Consider the following 20,487-nt stretch of genomic DNA (forward strand, 5'->3'; position numbering starts at 1 on the left):
GCCGCCTACTGGGAGTGAATCTTAGCTTATCAAAATTGCGAACGAAAGATTCGCAATATTGCGAAAAGACTTCTCTATGCAGTTTCTGAGTAGCTCGATACTTACTCTGCCAGTGCGATCAGTTCAGTGCTTGGCGTTCCTGGTTTGACGTCACAAACACAACCAGCGTTCGCCCAGACACTCCTCCGTTTCTCCAGCCTCTCCCGCGTTTTTCCCAGAAACGGTAGCGTTTTTCACACACTCCCATAAAACGGCCAGTTGCCGCCCAGAAACACCCACTTCCTGTCAATCACATTACGATCACCAGAACGAAGAAAAAACCTTGTAATGCCGTGAGTAAATTTCCTAACTGCATAGCAAATTTACTTGTCGCAGTGCGAACATTGCGCATGCGCAATAAGCGGAATATCGCTGCGATGCGAAGAAATTTACCGAGCAAACAACTCAGAATGACCACCAATGTCCACTTAACCACGGACATGTGGACAAGTGGAGCAGGGCAGACTCAGGACTATATGACTGTGACAGCCCACTGGGTAGATGTATTGCCTCCCGCAGCAAGAACAGCAGCGGCGGCACCAGTAGCAGCATCTCGCAAACGCCAACTCGTTCCTAGGCAGGCTACGCTTTGTATCACCGCTTTCCAGAAGAGGCACACAGCTGACAACCTCTTACGGAAACTGAGGAAGATCATCGCAGAATGGCTTACCCCAATTGGACTCTCCTGGGGATTTGTGACATCGGACAACGCCAGCAATATTGTGCGTGCATTACATCTGGGCAAATTCCAGCATTTCCCATGTTTTGCACATACATTGAATTTGGTGGTGCAGAATTATTTAAAAAACGACAGGGGCGTGCAAGAGATGCTGTCGGTGGCCCAAAGAATTGCGGACCACTTTCGGCATTCAGCCACCGCGTACAGAAGACTGGAGTACCACCAAACAGTCCTGAACCTGCCCTGCCATCATCTGAAGCCAGAGGTGGTAACGAGGTGGAATTCAACCCTCTATATGCTTTAGAGGATGGAGGAGCAGCAAAAGGCCATTCAAGCCTATACATCTGCCCACGATATAGGCAAAGGAGGGGGAATGCACCTGACTCAAGCGCAGTGGAGAATGATTTCAACGTTGTGCAAGGTTCTGCAACCCTTTGAACTTGCCACACGTTAAGTCAGTTCAGACACTGCCAGCCTGAGTCAGGTCATTCCCCTCATCAGGCTTTTGCAGAAGAAGCTGGAGACATTGAAGGAGGAGCTAAAACAGAGCGATTCCGCTAGGCATGTGGGACTTGTGGATGGAGCCCTTAATTAGCTTAACCAGGATTCACGGGTGGTCAATCTGTTGAAATCAGAGCACTACATTTTGGCCACCGTGCTCGATCCTAGATTTAAAACCTACGTTGTATCTCTCTTTCCGGCAGACACAAGTCTGCTGGGGTTGAAAGACCTGCTGGTGAGAAAATTGTCAAGTCAAGCGGAACGTAACCCGTCAACATCTCCTCCTTCACATTCCCCTGCAACTGGGGGTGCGAGGAAAAGGCTACGAATTCCGAGCCCACCCGCTGGCGGTGATGCAGGGCAGTCTGGAGCGAGAGCTGACATCTGGTCCGGACTGAAGGACCTGCCAACGATTACTGACATGTCGTCTACTGTCACTGCATATGATTCTCCCACCATTGAAAGAATGGTGGAGGATTATATGAGTGACCACATCCAAGTAGGCACGTCAGACAGTCCGTACGCATACTGGCAGGAAAAAGAGGCGATTTGGAGGCCCTTGCAGAAACTGGCTTTATTCTACCTAAGTTGCCCTCCCTCCAGTGTGTACTCCGAAAGAGTGTTTAGTGCAGCCGCTCACCTTGTCAGCAATCGGCGTACGAGGTTACTTCCAGAAAATGTGGAGAAGACGATGTTAATCAAAATGAATTATATAATCAATTCCTCCGTGGAGACATTCACCAGCAATTGCCTCCAGAAAGTACACAGGGATCTGAGATGGTGGATTCCAGTGAGTACGAATTAATAATCTGTGAGGAGGGGGATGTACACAGTGAAAGGGGTGAGGAATCGGAGGATGATGATGAGGAGGACATCTTGCCTCTGTAGAGCCAGTTTGTGCAAGGAGAGATTGATTGCTTCTTTTTTGGTGGGGGCCCAAACCAACCAGTCATTTCAGTCACAGTCGTGTGGCAAACCCTGTCGCTGAAATGATGGGTTCGTTAAAGTGTGCATGTCCTGTTTATACAACATAAGGGTGGGTGGGAGGGCCCAAGGACAATTCCATCTTGCACCTCTTTTTTCTTTCATTTTTCTTTGCATCATGTGCTGTTTGGGGACAATTTTTTTGAAGTGCCATCCTGTCTGACACTGCAGTGCCACTCCTAGATGGGCCAGGTGTTTGTGTCGGCCACTTGTGTCGCTTAGCTTAGTCACACAGCGACCTTGGTGCGCCTCTTTTTTTCTTTGCATCATGTGCTGTTTGGGGAAAATTTTTTTGAAGTGCCATCCTGTCTGATACTGCAGTGCCACTCCTAGATGGGCCAGGTGTTTGTGTCGGCCACTTGTGTCGCTTAGCTTAGTCACACAGCGACCTTGGTGCGCCTCTTTTTTTCTTTGCATCATGTGCTGTTTGGGGACAATTTTTTTGAAGTGCCATCCTGTCTGACACTGCAGTGCCACTCCTAGATGGGCCAGGTGTTTGTGTCGGCCACTTGTGTCGCTTATCTTAGTCACACAGCGACCTTGGTGCGCCTCTTTTTTTCTTTGCATCATGTGCTGTTTGGGGACTATTTTTTTGAAGTGCCATCCTGCATGACACTGCAGTGCCACTCCTAGATGGGCCAGGTGTTTGTGTCGGCCACTTGTGTCGCTTAGCTTAGCCATCCAGTGACCTCTGTGCAAATTTTAGGACTAAAAATAATATTGTGAGGTGTGAGGTGTTCAGAATAGACAGGAAATGAGTGGAAATTATGGTTATTGAGGTTAATAATACTATGGGATCAAAATGACCCCCAAATTCTATGATTTAAGCTGTTTTTTAGGGTTATTTGAAAAAAAACACCCGAATCCAAAACACACCCGAATCCGACAAAAAAATTTCGGTGAGGTTTTGCCAAAACGCGTCCGAATCCAAAACACGGCCGTGGAACCGAATCCAAAACTAAAACACAAACCCCGAAAAATGTCCGGTGCACATCACTAATAAAAAGAGGACACAGAAAAAGAAGCAGTTGTTGGGGTGAATTATTCACTATCCCTCACCGAGGAAATAGCTCCAGCAATTATTTCATCAGAAAAGGACAAGGATTAATGTGTACATATGGCATGTCCGGCTTGTATAAGCATAACTTTAGTGAAGACCATCTATCCTGGCATTTATACAGTCAGAGGAAACGTGTCACTAAAGTTTCAGCTTATACAACCCTGACATGCCATGTGTGAAGACCATTTATCCTGTAAATACCATCTATACTGTGAAGACCATCTATCTTGTAAAGACCATCTACACAGTGAAGGTCATCTATCCTGCGAAGACCATCTATCCTGTAAAGACCATCTATCCTGTAAAGACCATCTATCCTGTGAAGACAATCTATACTGTGAAGACCACCTTTCCTGTGAAGACCACCTTTCCTGTGAAGACCACCTATCCTGTGAAGACCATCTATCCTGTAAAGACCATCTATCCTGTGAAGACAATCTATACTGTGAAGACCACCTTTCCTGTGAAGACCACCTTTCCTGTGAAGACCATCTATCCTGTGAAGACAATCTATCCTGTGAAGACCACCTATCCACCTATTTCTATCTCATTTGTCCTAGGATGTGATAAAGACTCTTTTATTGTTAGGACCTGCACCATAAAGAAGAAGCAGCTATCCCAAAAAGCTCATAAACACCAACACATACACACACACACACACACACACACACACACACACACACGCACACACGCGCACACGCACACACACATTCTGCATACAATCTTTTATTAGCAAAACATATTTTAAACAGATTTTCTACCACTACAGAAGCAATAACATTTGGAAAACAAACTTGTCCAAACTTTCTCAAGCCATGAAAGAATCATGAGATAACTATTATGTGCTATTCGATATCAATATATTGGCTCAAATGTAATAGAGTCCAGGATTTGCAAAGTGCCGAGATTTCAGTGATTTAGAATGAAGATTTAAATCAGCAGTTTATTACGATACAAAACAAGGTTAAATTAGAAATTTGTTTTTGTAATATAATACAACCCTGAATACCATTTTCAACTTTCTACTAAAACTGCATAAGGACACATTCAGTCCCCCCAGGTAGACTTTTTTGAGGTAAATGTAATAGGGTCTGAGTTTGCCGGAGGTCCGGGATTTCAGCCGAGAATGCGCATATTTTTAAAGAGGTCATCGTTTACAAAGCAAAACCAGGCCCATAAAATATGGAAAAAATTAAGACACTGAAATGTTATACTAAAAGACCCAGTTCTCAAAATGATTATACCAGTAAAACTTGTTAATATAGAGAAAAGCTCCTAACTTAAGAAACAGTCTGGTAAAACAAGTCCTCCCGTATGAGAACCCTAAGCCCATACGAACTAAGGGCTTCATAGGCGTGGAGACTGTATAGGATGTAAAGCTATTCCTCAGAAACCAAGTTAACTAGTTTTACAGTAAAGAATAATGAGTATAAGATTGGAGGGCTTATTACCTGCCACACGACTAATTTTGTAAATTTGTTAGAATTTAAGCGTGGCCTTATATTGTATATATAGGGTGTATTTCAAGATCCTTGAAAACAAGACTTTCTGAACATATTAAAAATATAAAAAAGGGCCTCATTACACATACATTATCAGAACATTTCAGAACATCTCATAAAAGCTCAGTTAAAGATCTCGTTTAATTTATAGGAATACAAAATATAAAATCTAATCGGAGAGACAGTTACCTTGAAGGTAATTTGGCCAGGGCAAAGAAGCAATGGATATTCAAGTTAGATACATTAATACCGGGTGATTTAAATGCTGACTTTTAAATTAAATGGTTCCTATGATATGATATATTATCCCTTCTTTTCTGTATATTGTTCTTTGGTCTTTTTACTGTTTTATGGACTTATATAATATTTTATCTTATTAATGTTATGTCTATAGGGGATTTTTTTGCATGCTTAGTTAAATAGTGTGTATTTATTTGTATTTATATATTTTTATTCATGTTTGTATGATGTCTGGCTATTACAATATAATGCATCCACAATGATAAAACATAGGTGCCTGGCTACTATAATAAAACAGAATGTGTCCACAATGATAAAACAAAGGTGCCTGGCTACTATAATAAAACAGAATGTGTCCACAATGATAAAACAAAGGTGCCTGGCTACTATAATAAAACAGAATGTGTCCACAATGATAAAACATAGGTGCCTGGCTACTATAATAAAACAGAATGCGTCCACAATGATAAAACATAGGTACCTGGCTACTATAATAAAACAGAATGTGTCCACAATGATAAAACATAGGTGCCTGGCTACTATAATAAAACAGAATGTGTCCACAATGATAAAACATAGGTGCCTGGCTACTATAATAAAACAGAATGCGTCCACAATGATAAAACATAGGTGCCTGGCTACTATAATAAAACAGAATGCGTCCACAATGATAAAACATAGGTGCCTGGCTACTATAATAAAACAGAATGCGTCCACAATGATAAAACATAGGTACCTGGCTACTATAATAAAACAGAATGTGTCCACAATGATAAAACATAGGTGCCTGGCTACTATAATAAAACAGAATGCGTCCACAATGATAAAACATAGGTGCCTGGCTACTATAATAAAACAGAATGCGTCCACAATGATAAAACATAGGTGCCTGGCTACTATAATAAAACAGAATGCGTCCACAATGATAAAACATAGGTGCCTGGCTACTGTAATAAAACAGAATGCGTCCACAATGATAAAACATAGGTGCCTGGCTACTATAATAAAACAGAATGCGTCCACAATGATAAAACATAGGCGCGCGCTCCTGGAAAAGTGGGCATGGCCTCCTGGAAAAGTGGGCGTGGTCTCGCCCCCCAGCAGTGCCAGCTACACATGACATGCCCTCCAGCAGTGCCAGCTACACGTGACATGACTCCCAGCAGTGCCACCTACACATGATAGTGTTCACTTTTTAGGGCAGGTTGCTGATCACAGGGAGGGCACATTTTTAAGTTAGGTGGGCAAAATGATGTACATACTGTAATGCTTGTTGTTCCCATTTCCACACGCTAAAGCTTCGGCGCGCAGTAAAAATTTAGGGGAGTTACTTCGTGGGGAAGGTGCGTAGCCACATTATAGTGGCAATTCACATTACACCACACAGTAGTGCAGCTAATACACATTGCACCAGGTAGAACCTCCTATACACTTTGCGCCAGGCAGAGCACGTTAGACACTTTGCGCCAGGTAGAGCACTGAGACACACTGCCCAGCCACAGACGCCTAGCGGGAACACTACATGATATGCCCCCCAGCAGTGCCAGCTACACATGACATGCCCCCCAGCAGTGCCAGCTACACGTGACATGCCCCCCAGCAGTGCCAGCTACACGTGACATGCCCCCCAGCAGTGCCAGCTACATAAATGGCCACACAGTTCCAGATGGATAAATGCCCCCACAGCGCAGATATGCCCCCACAGTGCCAGATACATTAATGCCCTCACAGTGCCAGATACATAAATGCCCCCACAGTGCCAGATACATAAATGCCCCCACAGTGCCAGATACATAAATGCCCCCACAGTGCCTGATACATAAATGCCCCCACGGTGCCAGATACATAAATGCCCCCACGGTGCCAGATACATAAATGCCCCCACGGTGCAGATATGCACCCACAATTCCAGATACATAATTACTCCCACAGTGCAAGATATGCCCCCACAGTGCAAGATATGCCCCCACAGTGCAAGATATGCCCCCACAGTGCCAGATACATAAATGCCCCCACAGTGCCTGATACATAAATGCCCCCACGGTGGCAGATACATAAATGCCCCCACGGTGCCAGATACATAAATGCCCCCACGGTGCCAGATACATAAATGCCCCCACGGTGCCAGATACATAAATGCCCCCACGGTGCAGATATGCACCCACAATTCCAGATACATAATTACTCCCACAGTGCAAGATATGCCCCCACAGTGCAAGATATGTCCCCACAGTGCAAGATATGCCCCCACAGTGCAAGATATGCCCCCACAGTGCCAGATACATAAATGCCCCCACAGTGCCAGATACATAAATGCCCCCCACAGTGCCAGATACATAAATGCCCCCACAGTGCCTGATACATAAATGCCCCCACAGTGCAGATATGCACCCACAATTCCAGATACATAATTACTCCCACAGTGCAAGATATGCCCCCACAGTGCAAGATATACCCCCACAGTGCAAGATATGCCCCCACAGTGCAAGATATGCCCCCACAGTGCAAGATATGCCCCCACAGTGCAAGATATGCAGTGCAAGATATACCCCCACAGTGCAAGATATGCCCCCACAGTGCAAGATATGCCCCCACAGTGCAAGATATGCCCCCCACAGTGCAAGATATACCCCCACAGTGCAAGATATGCCCCCACAGTGCAAGATATGCCCCCACAGTGCAAGATATGCCCCCACAGTGCAAGATATGCAGTGCAAGATATACCCCCACAGTGCAAGATATGCCCCCACAGTGCAAGATATGCCCCCACAATGTGCCCGATCCATAAAGTACTATTATACCTGCGGTGGTGGCGGGAGGGTGAGTGCCGCCGAGGACGCGGGCGGCTCTTCTAAAACTCCTGTGTGCACGCTATGCTCGCTGCCCGGCGCCGGCGTCTAACGTCAGACGCCGGCGCCGCACAGCCGCGTACACAGGAGTTCAGGCCAGGAAGCACTGCAGGCTGGCTCCAGGCACAAAGATGGCAGCGCCAGCGCGCGGCGCCCATTAAGGGTGGCGCCCTGCGCGGCCGCTCTAGTCGAACGTGCCTGGAGCCGGCCCTGGCTACTATAATAAAACAGAATGCGTCCACAATAATAAAACATAGGTGCCTGGCTACTATAATAAAACAGAATGCGTCCACAATGATAAAACATAGGTGCCTGGCTACTATAATAAAACAGAATGCGTCCACAATGATAAAACATAGGTGCCTGGCTACTATAATAAAACAGAATGTGTCCACAATGATAAAACATAGGTGCCTGGCTACTATAATAAAACAGAATGTGTCCACAATGATAAAACATAGGTGCCTGTGCCTGGCTACTATAATAAAAAAGAATGCGTCCACAATGATAAAACATAGGTGCCTGGCTACTATAATAAAACAGAATGCGTCCACAATGATAAAACATAGGTGCCTGGCTACTATAATAAAACAGAATGTGTCCACAATGATAAAACATAGGTGCCTGGCTACTATAATAAAACAGAATGCGTCCACAATGATAAAACATAGGTGCCTGGCTACTATAATAAAACAGAATGCGTCCACAATGATAAAACATAGGTGCCTGGCTACTATAATAAAACAGAATGCGTCCACAATGATAAAACATAGGTGCCTGGCTACTATAATAAAACAGAATGCGTCCACAATGATAAAACATAGGTGCCTGGCTACTATAATAAAACAGAATGCGTCCACAATGATAAAACATAGGTGCCTGGCTACTATAATAAAACAGAATGCGTCCACAATGATAAAACATAGGTGCCTGGCTACTATAATAAAACAGAATGCGTCCACAATGATAAAACATAGGTGCCTGGCTACTATAATAAAACAGAATGCGTCCACAATGATAAAACATAGGTGCCTGGCTACTATAACAAAACAGAATGCGTCCACAATGATAAAACATAGGTGCCTGGCTACTATAATAAAACAGAATGCGTCCACAATGATAAAACATAGGTGCCTGGCTACTATAATAAAACAGAATGCGTCCACAATGATAAAAACATAGGTGCCTGGCTACTATAATAAAACAGAATGCGTCCACAATGATAAAACATTGGTGCCTGGCTACTATAATAAAACAGAATGCGTCCACAATGATAAAACATAGGTGCCTGGCTACTATAATAAAACAGAATGCGTCCACAATGATAAAACATAGGTGCCTGGCTACTATAATAAAACAGAATGCGTCCACAATGATAAAACATAGGTGCCTGGCTACTATAATAAAACAGAATGCGTCCACAATGATAAAACATAGGTGCCTGGCTATTATAATAAAACAGAATGCTTCCACAATGATAAAACATAGGTGCCTGGCTACTATAATAAAACAGAATGCGTCCACAATGATAAAACATAGGTGCCTGGCTACTATAATAAAACAGAATGCGTCCACAATGATAAAACATAGGTGCCTGGCTACTATAATAAAACAGAATGTGTCCACAATGATAAAACATAGGTGCCTGTGCCTGGCTACTATAATAAAACAGAATGCGTCCACAATGATAAAACATAGGTGCCTGGCTACTATAATAAAACAGAATGCGTCCACAATGATAAAACATAGGTGCCTGGCTACTATAATAAAACAGAATGCGTCCACAATGATAAAACATAGGTGCCTGGCTACTATAATAAAACAGAATGCGTCCACAATGATAAAACATAGGTGCCTGGCTACTATAATAAAACAGAATGTGTCCACAATGATAAAACATAGGTGCCTGTGCCTGGCTACTATAATAAAACAGAATGCGTCCACAATGATAAAACATAGGTGCCTGGCTACTATAATAAAACAGAATGCGTCCACAATGATAAAACATAGGTGCCTGGCTACTATAATAAAACAGAATGCGTCCACAATGATAAAACATAGGTGCCTGGCTATTATAATAAAACAGAATGCTTCCACAATGATAAAACATAGGTGCCTGGCTACTATAATAAAACAGAATGCGTCCACAATGATAAAACATAGGTGCCTGGCTACTATAATAAAACAGAATGCGTCCACAATGATAAAACATAGGTGCCTGGCTACTATAATAAAACAGAATGTGTCCACAATGATAAAACATAGGCGCCTGTGCCTGGCTACTATAATAAAACAGAATGCGTCCACAATGATAAAACATAGGTGCCTGGCTACTATAATAAAACAGAATGCGTCCACAATGATAAAACATAGGTGCCTGGCTACTATAATAAAACAGAATGCGTCCACAATGATAAAACATAGGTGCCTGGCTACTATAATAAAACAGAATGCGTCCACAATGATAAAACATAGGTGCCTGGCTACTATAATAAAACAGAATGCGTCCACAATGATAAAACATAGGTGCCTGGCTACTATAATAAAACAGAATGCGTCCACAATGATAAAACATAGGTGCCTGGCTACTATAATAAAACAGAATGCGTCCACAATGATAAAACATAGGTGCCTGGCTACTATAATAAAACAGAATGCGTCCACAATGATAAAACATAGGTGCCTGGCTACTATAATAAAACAGAATGCGTCCACAATGATAAAACATAGGTGCCTGGCTACTATAATAAAACAGAATGCGTCCACAATGATAAAACATAGGTGCCTGGCTACTATAACAAAACAGAATGCGTCCACAATGATAAAACATAGGTGCCTGGCTACTATAATAAAACAGAATGCGTCCACAATGATAAAACATAGGTGCCTGGCTACTATAATAAAACAGAATGCGTCCACAATGATAAAAACATAGGTGCCTGGCTACTATAATAAAACAGAATGCGTCCACAATGATAAAACATTGGTGCCTGGCTACTATAATAAAACAGAATGCGTCCACAATGATAAAACATAGGTGCCTGGCTACTATAATAAAACAGAATGCGTCCACAATGATAAAACATAGGTGCCTGGCTACTATAATAAAACAGAATGCGTCCACAATGATAAAACATAGGTGCCTGGCTACTATAATAAAACAGAATGCGTCCACAATGATAAAACATAGGTGCCTGGCTACTATAATAAAACAGAATGTGTCCACAATGATAAAACATTGGTGCCTGGCTACTATAATAAAACAGAATGCGTCCACAATGATAAAACATAGGTGCCTGGCTACTATAATAAAACAGAATGCGTCCACAATGATAAAACATAGGTGCCTGGCTACTATAATAAAACAGAATGTGTCCACAATGATAAAACATAGGTGCCTGGCTACTATAATAAAACAGAATGTGTCCACAATGATAAAACATAGGTGCCTGGCTACTATAATAAAACAGAATGCGTCCACAATGATAAAACATAGGTGCCTGGCTACTATAATAAAACAGAATGTGTCCACAATGATAAAACATAGGTGCCTGGCTACTATAATAAAACAGAATGCGTCCACAATGATAAAACATAGGTGCCTGGCTACTATAATAAAACAGAATGTGTCCACAATGATAAAACATAGGTTGAACGCAAGGAAGTGCTAGTTTACATTCCACCACAGTGGAATACATAATGGAATGCAGGGACTTCCGTTTAGCGGCTTTCTGCTTCCAGCGAGATCGCACTTGAAATTAGGGTGCCCATCAGTTATAGGGATGCTAGACTATCGTTCCCGGAGCTGACGATCCAGGACAGAAGGGGCAATATTGTTTTCATTTATCTATATTTTGGGTTTTATACTAATAATCACTATTATGACCTCAAAGTGGGTGTGTTCCACCTTGGAGTGTGGATTGGTGGCCAGGGGTATAAATATTTCTAGTGCTCTCCACACTACACATTGAAAAAGATTTTAAATTGAAATGCATTGGTTTTGGGGACTTATACTAGTTGAAGAACTGAATACTGTGAAACTCTGCAACTGAAAAGGTATTTTCTCAAGTTTTGTGTGATACCTTTAAGACCTACTGTATATCCTAAGTCACAGGTTCTCAAACTCGGTCCTCAGGACCCCACACACTACATGTTTTGCAGGTCTCCACACAGAATCACAAGTAAAATAATTAGCTCCACCTGTGGACCTTTTAAAATGTGTCAGTGAGTAATTAATACACCTGTGCACTTGCTGGGTTACCTGCAAAATATGCACTGTGTGGGGTCCTGAGGACCGAGTTTGAGAACCACTGTCCTAAGTTATTGGGAGGTCATGATTTGGACTTTGATTTTTACCTTGCTTTTATGTTTTGTATGGTTGTTATCTGTTATATGTAATAAAAAGGAGAGTTATAGTAGACTTACCATTGTTAACTCTCTTTCTGCGAGGTACACTGGGTTCCACAGGAAAACATCAGGGTGTAGAGTTGATCTTGATCCAGAGGCACCAACAGGCTAAAGCTTTAGGCTGTCCCAGGATGCATTGGGGCCTCCTCTGTAACCCCGCCTCCAAGCACTGTGAGCTCAGTTTCGTTAACCAGTCCAATGTAGGAGCAGGTAAGAGAGAAGGCAGATATTAGTCACATAGAACCACATTCTCACGACAGGAGAAGGGACCAGCGGCTAATGCCATACAAACCCATAGAAGCTAGGTGCGTCAGGGTGGGCGCCCTGTGGAATCCAGTGTACCTCGCAGAAAGAGAGTTAACAATGGTACGTCTACCATAACTCTCCTTTTCTACAGTGGAGTACACTGTGTTCCACAGGAAAACATCGGGGATGTCCTAAAGCAGTTCCTCAAGGGAGGGGACATGCCTTAGCAGGTATGAGAACCCGGCATCCAAAGGAAGCATCCTGGGAGGTGGAAGTATCAAAGGCATAGAACCTAATGAACGTGTTCACTGAGGACCACGTAGCCGCCTTGCACAATTGTTCTGCAGACGCGCCACGGCAGGCCACCCAATGAAGTCCAACAGACTGAGTAGAATGGGCTTTAAGAGCAGCAGGAGCTGGGGGACAAGCCTGCACATAAGCTTGTGCAATCACCATTCTAATCCATCTGGCCAAGGTTTGCTTATTCGCAGGCCAGCCACGTTTGTGGAGACCAAACAGTACAAAAAGGGTATCTGACCTCCTGATAGAGGCAATCCTCTCCACACATATATGGAGAGTCCTTACGAGATCCAAAGACCACTCTTTGGGGGACAAATCCAAAGATATAAAGGCCGGGACCACAATCTCTTAGTTAAGGTGAAAAGATGACACCACCTTAGGTAAATAATCTGGGAGAGTTCTAAGAACTGCCTGGTTATGATGTAATATTAGAAAGGGTGGACGACAGGACAAAGCGCCTAGGTCCGACACCCTTCTAGCAGAGGCAATAGCCAACAGAAACAGGACCTTGGCTGTGAGCCATTTAAGGTCCACTGACTCAAGAGGTTCAAATGGAAACTCTTGCAGGGCATTTAGGACAACAGACAGATCCCATGGAGCCACCGGAGGGACATAGGGAGGTTGAATCCTTAACACACCCTGAGTGAATGTATGAACGTCAGGTAGAGACACAGTTTTTCTCTGAAACCACACCGACAAGGCAGATATGTGAACCTTGAGGGAGGTCAGACAAAGGCCTAAGTCCAGGCCTTGTTGCAGGAAAGTCAGGATTCTAAATGTTTTGAATCTGTACCAGGGTCGACTCCAGAGTGGTGCAAAATGTTGTTTTCTCCCTGATAGTTCTTCAACAAAGTGGTTGAATCCTGAACTTGGCAGAATCACTGTTGATCCCAACGAAGCGGTTGTCAGAGTTGGGAATAATATTAGATCCAGAACTGTTGAGAGTTTTTTCTTCCAGTGGAAAGAGCTCTGAAGATCCAGAGTTGGATCGGATCTGCAACAGTGTCATTTCCATCAATACGTTCCGTTGATGAAGAAGATGGTTGCGGCCTACGTGGCCATTCAGCGGGCAGGTTAAATGCCATAGTGGTTTTAGCGGGACCAGTTGGACATGTGGTCCGGGTCGACTCCAGACCTACTAGCACCCTGAGCAAAAAATTTAGAAGCGCCCCCTACCCCTCTAATGCGGAAAGTGTGAATGGCTTCGCAACTTTATATTATCAAACTCTAAATATATATTTATTTTCACACCCCCTCTACACACACAATTAGCCTTACACATAATGCCCACAGTAGTGTTCCTTACATATAATGTCCCCAGTATAGTGTCAGATACACAAAACATTCCAGTAACATGCTACACATACGCCCCCAATAGTGCAGTGCCAAATGCACATATGCCCCCAGTAGTGCCAGATACACATTACATGCCCCCAGTAGTGCCAGATACACATTATATGCCCCCAGCAGTGCCATACCAGATACACATTATATGTCCACAGCAATGCTGCCAGATACACATGATATGCCCCCAGCAGTGCTGCCAGATACACATTATATGCCCCCACAGTGCTGCCAGATACACATTATATGCCCCCACAGTGCTGCCAGATACACAAATGCCCCCACAGTGTTGCCAGATACACAAATTACCCCACAGTTTTGCCAGGTACACAAATGCCTCCACAGTGCTGCCAGATGCACTAATGCCCCCACAGTGCTGCCAGATACACAAATGCCCCCACAGTGCTGCCAGATAGACTAATTCCCCCAAAGTGCTGCCAGATACACAAATGCCCCCACAGTGCTGCCAGATACACAAATGCCCCCACAGTGCTGTTAGATAACTAATACCCCCACAGTGCTGCCAGATACACTAATGCCCCCAGTGCTGCCAGATACACAAATGCCAGATTATGATACACAGTGCTGCCAGATACACAAATGCCCCCACAGTGCTGCGCTGCCAGATACACAAATGCCCCCAGTGCCAGATAACCGGATCCTAGTGCGGTGGGTATGGGCGGTGCGCAGTGTGCAGAGGTCTGGGAGCTTCGGTCCCGGCACCTCAGCTACATGCAGGCAGAGAGCTGCGGCAGCAGGGACAAACATCCCGAGCTGCCGTACACCCGTCCCGCCCTCAACCCCAGACTCACTCACTGCGATCATGATGTCTGTTCTGCGGTACGGCTCTCCCCCCTTCCCCGCTGTCAGTCATCTCAAATATGGTGCCAGTCCATGAGCCAATCAAAGCTCGTGGCCCGGCAGCCAATCAGGAGCCGCTGCTGCTGGTCCACAAGCTCTGATTGGCTGACGGTCGGCACCTTATTAGAAATGGGCAGCCACCCTTAAATAGCCAGCTTCTCTGTGCGGCCACTCCAGCCGAACGTGTCTTGAGCCAGCCCTGATCTGTACACATCATAATTCTTATCAGCACATCAACTGAAGGACGAATTCCAGACCCTGTAATAGATCCGGGCAGATGCCGGTTTGCGGGCTTTCAACATAGTTTGGATGACCGCCTCAGAGAATCCTTTGGCCCTCAGGAGTGATGATTCCAGAGCCACGCGATGAAAGCCAATCTGGCCAGGTCTGGATAGAGACACGGGCCCCGTATGAGGAGGTCTGGTCATTGAGGAAGTAGAAGAGAACGCTCTGTCGATAGACCACGCAGGTCTGAGAACCAATGCCGTCTGGGTCATGCCAGAGCGACTAGCAATAGTATTCCTCCTCCCTGCTGGAACTTCCGCAGTACCCTGGGCAGGAGTGACACTGGAGGGAACACGTAAGGCAGCCGAAAGTTTCATGTAATGGCTAGTGCATCCACGAACGCTGCTTGAGGATCCCTGGTCCTTGATCTGAAGACTGGAACTTTGTGACTGTGTCGAGACGCCATCAGGTCTACATCCGGAAGGCCCCATGTGTCCGCTAGGAGTTGAAAGACTTCTGGATGAAGACTCCACTCTCCAGCGTGTACGTCCGAACGACGGAGGAAGTCCGCTTCCCAGTTTAGGACACCTGGAATGAACCCACGTGTCCTTTAAAGTACTACCCTTATTCTGAATAAAAGCACTTTACCATGAGCGCGGTGTAAATGATCTGGTAAACTCCTTATGTGTTTCCATGATAGATTGTACTGGGGTCTATCCCTTATAGCCAGTGTAATGTCGGTGGGTGTTTGGTACACGGGTGTCGGCATAGCTGAGGCTGAGGGCTCTGCCACAAAGGGAATGACTATGTCGGCGCTGTCGACTCCTAATAGTACTTGGTACATGTAAATTAATGTCAACATGTCAGTAGAGGTATATTTTTCCCGAGAGAAAACTATATGGGAGACACAGACGTGGGAGGTGACCCTGTCGGCACCAACAAAATCTGACTGGGTGAAAATTGACATGATAATGTGATGCATATCAGAAAGAACTATACCTATATGTATATGTATGTATAGTAAAGTTACATAGGTCTGTGGCACGATCACAGATGTGATAATATTTATGGAGGGAGTCCTATTCATAGAATTGATTTCTCTCAGACCCCTCGGGATCGCAAAATTTTTATTTTGCCCAGTTACTACTCCCTGAGATCGACTCGGATAGTGTTTCTTATGTCGACCATAAGGTTTCCTGATCAGATCCACAAAATCGGCATTCAGTACCTGTTGATACACATTGACAGAGCCGGCCCTAGACATAGGCAAACTAGGCAATTGCCTAGGGCATCTGGTATGCCTAGGGGCACAAGCAGCTTCTGCTGATTAAAATGATATGTGGCATGCCTATATTCTGTGTGTAGCATTTTGTATGCAGATATAGCCACAGTCGCACACAGTATATAGGCATGCTGCATATCATTTTAATCAGCAGAAGCTGCTTGTGCATCCTAGCCACATAGCAATGCAAATAAGACATTTTCATAAAAAATAGGCACCTGACGTTATCAGAGCTGCCAATTGACTCATGCCAGGAACTATATGTGTCATTATGTGTATAAGGGCATTAATATTGTGTAACATATGTGTAAGGGGCACTATGTGTGTCATTATGTGTATAAGGGCACTAATAATGTGCGGCATATGTGTAAGGGACATTATGTGTGTCATTATGTGTATAAGGACATTAACAATGTGCGGCATATGTGTAATTGAAATTATGTGTGGTACTATGTGTATAAATGCATTACCAATGTGTGGCATTATGTGTATAAGGTGCTCTACTGTGTGGCGTAACGTATAGAAAGGGCACTACTGTGTGGTCTAATGTGAATAAAAAGCAATATGGTGTGGTGTAATGTGAATAAGGATCAATATGGTGTGGTGTAATGAGAATAAAGAGCAATATGGTGTGGTGTAATGTGAATAAGGAGCAATTCAGTATGATGTTATGTGAATGAGGGGCACTACTGTGAGGAGTAACGTATATAAGGTAAAGTGGTACTACTGTGTGATGTAATGTGAATAAGGGACACTATCGTATGATAAACTGTGAATAAAGTTGCACTTCTGTGTGGCATAAGTTGAATTGGGGGTAATATTGTGTGGCCATGCCCCTTGCCAGCAAAAACACATACCTTTTGGGCTGTGCGCCGAATGTGCAAACTGTTCTTATTTAAATTACAGGGGGTAGGAAAACAAAAAAAGGACTGCTATGGGTGGGGGGTATGGTGCTGGGAAAGTGGTTCAGAGGCGGAACTAGCGGTGGTGCTAGGGGGCATCAGCCAAAATCTTGCCTAGGGCATCATATTGGTTAGGGCCGGCTCTGCACATTGAAACTTATTAACGTCATTAGGGACCCTGTTGTTCCTGACAAAAGGATATATGTATGCGTTTTGGATAGATATATAGATATATGTGTGTATAGGTGCATTTAAAAGTATATATATATATATATATATATATAAATATTTATAATGAATGCTGAGGTAAAAGTTATTCCTTCTCATGGATAGAATATAGTAAGAGTCACCCCTGTTCTGCAGAGGGCTCTGCAAACAAAGGATCGTATGCAGGGAAATATGTAATATTCTATTATGTGTCCGCATGTACGTTGTTTATACTAGCATTACATGCGCATGGGGGAGTAGTTGTATGCAGGGTACTACTGAAGTTGAGTCATTTCTATATCATTGCAGCATACTGCCGTGCGACTACAAGGGATATAGGACTCTTGGGTTCGCGGGCCAATTCCATGGCGGTCTCACAACTAGGAGGACGTTGTGGATTCACATGGAATGCTGAGGCTGACTCTGAGAAGTACTGGAGTATCTTCCCTATGAAGGTGAAACCTGGTTTGGGGATGGCTTTGTTAAAGTTGATCTCGGCAGATACCACTGGTAAGTCTACCTTCTTGACCTATGTTCCCTCACAACGGTTGGTGACGCATTATTGTAGGATGCAATCATTTCGACCGAATGGATACGGTTTTCCCTTTCTTTGCAGGTAGAGGAAGGTGAAAAGGTAAGAGGTCAGCAGCCTTTTCAAGTTCGCAGAAGCAGATATCATCCTCTGTTTCTACCACATCCACAGCATGTCGCTGGGTCTATCTTGCGGGAGCCCACACCGGTGGGACTACGTCTAATACTCTTCAGTCAGTCCTGGAATGGACAATGACCAGTGAGTTTAAGAATAGAGTCCTAAGGGGGACATATTGGAGTTTCCAGACGATTCCCCTCACTGATTTTTCAAATAGACCTTACTAATTCTCCTCTGGACGGGGAGGTAGTATGCGACGCCATACAGGAGTTGGGTCAGGATCAGGTCATTGTCCTCCTGTGCCGGTCACACAAAAAAAAAAGAAAAGAAAAAGCTGTTATTCAAGCTTTTTCGTGCTTCTGAGGCCGGACGACTCGGTCAGAACAATCCCAAAAATTTCTACTTAAGAAGTTGAACTACAAGCTGGAATCTCTCAGGGCAGGGATATTCTATCTGTAAAAGGAAAATGAGGGTCTAAGTACGGTTTCTTTTGCATTAGGCTTACCTGGGTTTGCTATTCAGGATTGTCATTGCCAATTCACCGGAGTGATGGTGGTATGATGGTTTTCCTTCAATAGTAAGAGTCATTATTATTCTGTACTGGGACGCTCTCCTGAGTACGGCGAGGTAAGGAAACAAGTGGTGTTTTCTCCCTGACAGTTCTTCAACAAAGTGGTTGAATCCTGAACTTGGCAGAATCACTGTTGATCCCAACGAAGCGGTTGTCAGAGTTGGGAATAATATTAGATCCAGAACTGTTGAGAGTTTTTTCTTCCAGTGGAAAGAGCTCTGAAGATCCAGAGTTGGATCGGATCTGTAACAGTGTCATTTCCATCAATACGTTCCGTTGATGAAGAAGATGGTTGCGGCCTACGTGGCCATTCAGCGGGCAGGTTAAATGCCATAGTGGTTTAAGCGGGACCAGTTGGACATGTGGTCCGGGTCGACTCCAGACCTACTAGCACCCTGAGCAAAAAATTTAGAAGCGCCCCCTACCCCTCTAATGTGGAAAGTGGGCATGGCTTCGCAACTTTATATTATCAAACTCTAAATATAGATTTATTTTCACACCCCCTCTACACACACAATTAGCCTTATACATAATGCCCACAGTAGTGTTCCTTACATATAATGTCCCCAGTATAGTGTCAGATACACAAAACATTCCAGTAACATGCTACACATACGCCCCCAATAGTGCAGTGCCAAATGCACATATGCCCCCAGTAGTGCCAGATACACATTATATGCCCCCAGCAGTGCCAGATACACATTATATGCCCCCAGCAATGCCATACCAGATACACATTATATGCCCGCAGCAATGCTGCCAGATACACATTATATGCCCCCAGCAGTGCTGCCAGATACACATTATATGCCCCCACAGTGCTGCCAGATACACATTATATGCCCCCACAGTGCTGCCAGATACACAAATGCCCCCACAGTGTTGTCAGATACACAAATGCCCCCACAGTGCTACCAGATGCACTAATGCCCCCAAAGTGCTGCCACATGCACAAATGCCCCCACAGTGCTGCCAGATAGACTAATGCCCCCAAAGTGCTGCCAGATACACAAATGCCCCCACAATGCTGCCAGATACACAAATGCCCCCACAGTGCTGTTAGATAACTAATGCCCCCACAGTGCTGCCAGATACACTAATGCCCCCAGTGCTGCCAGATACACAAATGCCAGATTATGATACACAGTGCTGCCAGATACACAAATGCCCCCACAGTGCTGCGCTGCCAGATACACAAATGCCCCCAGTGCCAGATAACCGGATCCCAGTGCGGTGGGTATGGGCGGTGCGCAGTGTGCAGAGGTCTGGGAGCTTCGGTCCCGGCACCTTAGCTACATGCAGGCAGAGAGCTACGGCAGCAGGGACAAACATCCCGAGCTGCCGTACACCCGTCCCGCCCTCAACCCCAGACTCACTCACTGCGATCATGATGTCTGTTCTGCGTTGCGGCTCTCCCCGTTCCCCGCTGTCAGTCATCTCAAATATGGTGCCAGTCCATGAGCCAATCAAATCTCGTGGCCCGGCAGCCAATCAGGAGCCGCTGCTGCTGGTCCGCCAGCTCTGATTGGCTGATGGCTGGCACCTTATTAGAAATGGGCAGCCACCCTCAAATAGCCAGCTTCTCTGTGCGGCCGCTCCAGCTGAACGTGTCTGGAGCCAGCCCTGATCTGTACACATC

Source organism: Pseudophryne corroboree, chromosome 9 (genome assembly GCF_028390025.1).
Source record: "Pseudophryne corroboree isolate aPseCor3 chromosome 9, aPseCor3.hap2, whole genome shotgun sequence".
NCBI lineage: Eukaryota > Metazoa > Chordata > Amphibia > Anura > Myobatrachidae > Pseudophryne > Pseudophryne corroboree.